Consider the following 5,113-nt stretch of genomic DNA (forward strand, 5'->3'; position numbering starts at 1 on the left):
ATATTCACCTGGTTCACATCCAGATAGAAAGCTGCTTGTCTGGGTCATGGGAATGGAGCCTGGTGTGGCCCCACAAGACTTCTCTCAGATGGGATAAGAATCTATCTTATCCCAAATGGCCCTGGGATATTCCTAAATGCCATTTTTATAGCAAAAACTCATAAAACGTATTGATAACAAATATGACCATGACATTTATTGTGTCACTCCCAAGACAAAATGTGTTTCTCCCCATAGATGGCCTATGTTGAGTTTATTTTTTTCTTCCTCTCCCCTCTCATTGGCAGGTACCATGTGGCAAATAACTTGGCTTACCCTGGCTCAAGACCCTCTCCAAGAGCCCTGATCGGTCTTTATCTCCTAAACCCTTGGCTCACAAACTCTTTTCCCTTAAATCCACCCTGCCTCTTCTTGTTTGTTTTCATATTATGATAAAATACACATACTCTACATTTTACCATCTTGATTATCTTCAAGTGTACAGTTCAGTAGCATTAAGTACATTCACATTGTTGTGTTATCATCCACCACCATCCACCCACAGAACTCTTTTCCTCTCGTAAAACTGAAACTCTGTATCCATTCAACAACGCCTCACTTCCCCTCCCTAATCCCCGGCCCTGGGAACCACCATTCTACTTTCTGTCTCTATGTACTTGATGACTAAGTACCTCCATATGAGTGGAATCTACTGTATTTGTCTTTTGGTAACTGGCTAATTTAACTTTGCATCATATTCTCAAGGTTCATGCATGGTGTAGCAAGTGTCAGAATTTCCTTGTAAGGGTAAATAATGTTTCATTGCATGCATGTATCCCATTTTGTTTATTCATTCACTGTTGATGGGTACTTGGGTTGGTCGCTTCACGTTTTAGCTATTATGAATAATGCTACTACAAACGTGTACACAAATATCTCCCTGAGATTCTGCTTTCAGTTATTTGGGGTATACACCTAGAAGTGGAATTGCTAGATCATATGGTAGCTCTATTTTCAATTTTTTGAGGAACCATCATACTGTTTCCTGATAGTGGATGCATCATTTTACGTTCCCACCAACAGTGCACACGAGTTCCAATTGCTCCACATCCTCACCAACGCATGTTAATTATTTTTTATAGTAGCCATCCTAATGAGTGTGAAATGGTATCTCACCGTGGTTCCGTTTTTATAAATCTGCCAGGTTACAATGCTATTTCCTCCACCTAGGATGCCATCCCTATGTGCCTATTAAATATCTTGCCAGTTGAAATCAATCTCCTCCAGCTTCCTATTATTTTAACACGTTGTGCTTTTATTCTAACACCTACACCCCCTCCCTTATGCTGTCACTGTTTTGTTTTGTTTTGTTTTTTTCATTTGCCTGTCTGCTCAATTTGGATGCAAGTTTGAGGACAGATGTCTTGGATTGTTCATCTTCGTATCTCCCAGTGTGTATTTAGCCCAAGGCAGTACACAGTGTAGGCTCTGAAATCCCAATTGACTTGAAATACTGAAGGCCATCCACTTAGTGGAAAACCCAAAACCAGACCCAGGTTTTGGGCCTCACTCTTAGTTCAGTGCTCTTTCTGCTGGTGAGGGACATTAGAACCACATTAAAAATAAACATGTGGACCCTTTTCACAAGATGGCACCGAAAGCGAAGAAGGAAGCTCCTGCCCCTCCTAAAGCCGAAGCCAAAGCGAAGGCTTTAAAGGCCAAGAAGGCAGTGTTGAAAGGTGTCCACAGCCCCAAAAAAGAAGATCCGCACGTCACCCACCTTCCGGCGGCCCAAGACACTGCGACTCCGGAGGCAGCCCAAATATCCTCGGAAGAGCGCCCCCAGGAGAAACAAGCTTGACCACTATGCTATCATCAAGTTTCCGCTGACTACTGAGTCTGCCATGAAGAAGATAGAAGACAACAACACACTTGTGTTCATTGTGGATGTTAAAGCCAACAAGCACCAGATTAAACAGGCTGTGAAGAAGCTCTATGACATTGATGTGGCCAAGGTCAACACCCTGATTCGGCCTGATGGAGAGAAAAAGGCGTATGTTCGTCTGGCTCCTGATTACGACGCTTTGGATGTTGCCAACAAAATTGGGATCATCTAAACTGAGTCCAGCTGCCTAATTCTAAATATATATATATATATATATCTTTTCAACATAAAAAAAAAAAAAAACGTGTCATGTTTGAAAAAGAGATGTGACTTCCTGATGTTGATTACTCACTTTCAATTTCTTCCTAACGTATTCACACACACACACAAACACCAACATTGTGCTTTCAAGCCCACAAAGTTCATGCTGTGGTCCACGAAGATCAGAGTAACGGGCTTTCTGGCAATCAGCTCTAAATTGGTGCCACATCCTGCACTAATGGCCCTGCCTTTAGACCAGATGGAGGCAGATGTTTTGTGGTTTTCCTCATTGTCGCTTGCCCTGGTGTGTTTTGTTTTCATCCCGATGTGTTTCAGTGCGCTTCCCCTCCTTTAAGGAATGAATGCGCATGTATTGTCTATCCTGATAAAGATGTCTGTGTTCTTACAGAAAATTCAGAAGCGAAATTAAAGGGCAGGAAGTCGATCTCGCCTGGTGTTAAAGTCTTTTGCGATACTGTAAGGAACTGGCCCAAGCATCTTCCATTCATCTCCCATTTTCCTTTAATCTGGGGAATGGGTTCATTCATTGTTTTGCATTCATGTCAACTCTTCATGGTTTTATCCACAGGGCTTTCCCAGAGATTAGGATTCAGCCCCTGATCCAGCGGCCAACATCCTGCTGACAAGACTGCCATAAGCGCCAAGGACCACTCAGATCTTGAAGAAAGCAGCTCTTCTTATCACATCAGGGAAGAGGCCCCTGTTTGGCACTAAAGCACCAAGTGGGATGTGGTGAGATCACAGGATAAAGGTTACTTCCTGTCTTCAGTCTCTTTGATTTCTTTAAAGACTCTCCAGAGGGAAGTAGATAGAGGTGGAAAAGCCCACATTCTTCCTTTTAAAGGACTTCTCAGGGAACTCACCACTCTTAGCCGCTGTCCGGGTTTGAGTTAGTCATCTTACTGTTAGTTCCACACACCCTTTGAATAGGCCTGTGACTGTGTTAGAGGTCACACGGACAACCTAAAGAACTTGCATTCAACCGTTTCCTTCCTAATTGACATTGCTGGGCCTCAGTGGCAGGGCCATGTGTCAACAGCCAAAACATCTCCATTGTGTTTGTACTTGTAAGTTAATGAATCAATGGCTGTTGATTCTGGAGGCATATCTTGATCCTTTAGGTGGGTGCTCCTGCCCTCCCTGCCACCCTAATTTCCTGTCAGTGCTTGTCCCAGTGGGAATACCACACATCTCATCTCATCTGTGTCTTGGAGAGATAGGGCATGACAGGGATTTTCCGGGACTGTGCTGCCATTTTCCATGAAAAACATCCAGGCGTTCCCTTGTTAGGCATTACTTCCTTTGATCACCAGGCTCCCTCCCAGTCAGGGGTACTTTTCTCAGTCAATTTCAAGCCTCAAGGTCATAGATTCCTTGATAAACACTTGCCTCTCCTTGTAGCTGCTTCTTGCCCTCATTTCTGAGGACTAGACCCCAAGCCAGAAGACAAACGGTGGGGGGGCGGTTGCCATCATTTGATTCAAAAATACACTGAAGTGGGAGTCCAATCTGAGAGTTAAGGTTTACTCTCTGTACCTTCATTCACTGGTGTGTCCATACCACTATGGTAAGACCATCCCACCCCCGTGGGACAAGAAGAGGAGAGAGGCAATTATGGAACAGGGTTTAAGGGTAAAGGCTTTAGAATCACACTGCCCAGGCTTCTTACTTGTCTCTGCCATTGCTTGTGTGACCTCAGGCAAGTCTAAAACTCAGCTTGTTCATCTGTAAAATGGAGATATCCCATTTAATCTCCATAAAAATCATGTAAAGCTAATTCAGCTAAAACATTTAGTGAAGTATTAGGCACAGAGTAAGTAGAGGATGTTGTTTTTATCTCATATGAAGTCATTAGTCACCTGAAAGAGTGCGTATATATGACCTGGCATGGTTATAAGAAGTCATTTCCAGAGCCCTCTTCCGTAGGCAGCTTTGATCACTGAAGCATCAAGCAGTACGCGTCACGTTTATTTTCAACCCCCCAAGTGTTTGCTGTTCTTGTTTTATACATCCAGTTCCTCTGTTGCCCAAACCTACCCTTGTCCAGAGGCTCCCTGTCCACCCCATTCAGAATCTGATGGCTGAAACTACATCAGTGGGGAAGCTATTCTAAGATGTGAATTAATTCAGTTAGAGCATGTGCTGGCCCCAGTGTGAGACATTAGGGGCACAACCTTGAGCCAGGCAGACATGGTCTCTGAGCTTATGGTTTGGATTAGAGAGTAGTATAGTTCCCTCTGCTTCAGCCACAGCAGCTTCTTTACCGTCTCCTGAATATGTCAAGCACATTTCTGCCCCAGAGCCTTTGCAATGCCTGCTTCCACACTTGAACATTACGCTCCCAGACACCTTCAAGACGTGTTCCCTCCATTCCTTCAAACCTCGAATCAAATGTTCTCTTGTTGTCATTTGTGGGATCTCCATGTGATGAGCCCCTGGTCAGCTGTGGCAGTGTTCTGGTTAAGTCACCTCTGAGGCTACACCTGTGTCTGCACCAGCATTCCTCCCGCATACTTCAGAAATGTCTCCTTGGCCATTGAAACCACCTCCACAATCTTCCTGTCTTCCCTGGAATCTCTTCGGTAAGAAAGGTGATTTCCCTGTGACCCCACCCTGACTAAGTATGTTCCACCCACAATGCGTTCCCTCAAATACACCTTCCTTGTGGCTGGCACCAAGTGAATTGTCTGCTGTTTGCCCTTGGTTCCTCCGCATGTCTGTGGGCCGATTTATCAGTATGCTTCCAGAGGTCAAGAACTATCTGTTTATTTATACAAGTGTCATTACCAGGTAAATGCATAAATAAGCCAAACGAGAAAACACAGATAAACTTAGCGCCTATCCCAGAGAAGTGACAATGGAGAGTAGTTACTGGTATTAAAGGACAGATTGTTTTCAGCGATGCAGTTTTTCTTTGAGAAGTAGTGTGTGAATGTGGTATTCAAGGTGAATCCTCTCCCCAGCCAC

General features: G+C 44.1%; 1 pseudogene; it reads left to right on the top strand.

The window, feature by feature from the left end:
- The first annotated feature begins 1,615 nt into the window (after nucleotides 1–1,615).
- LOC721751 (large ribosomal subunit protein uL23 pseudogene) lies at nucleotides 1,616–2,111 on the top strand (annotated as a pseudogene).
- The last annotated feature ends 3,002 nt before the right edge of the window (nucleotides 2,112–5,113 follow it).

Source organism: Macaca mulatta, chromosome 17, assembly GCF_049350105.2.
Source record: "Macaca mulatta isolate MMU2019108-1 chromosome 17, T2T-MMU8v2.0, whole genome shotgun sequence".
NCBI lineage: Eukaryota > Metazoa > Chordata > Mammalia > Primates > Cercopithecidae > Macaca > Macaca mulatta.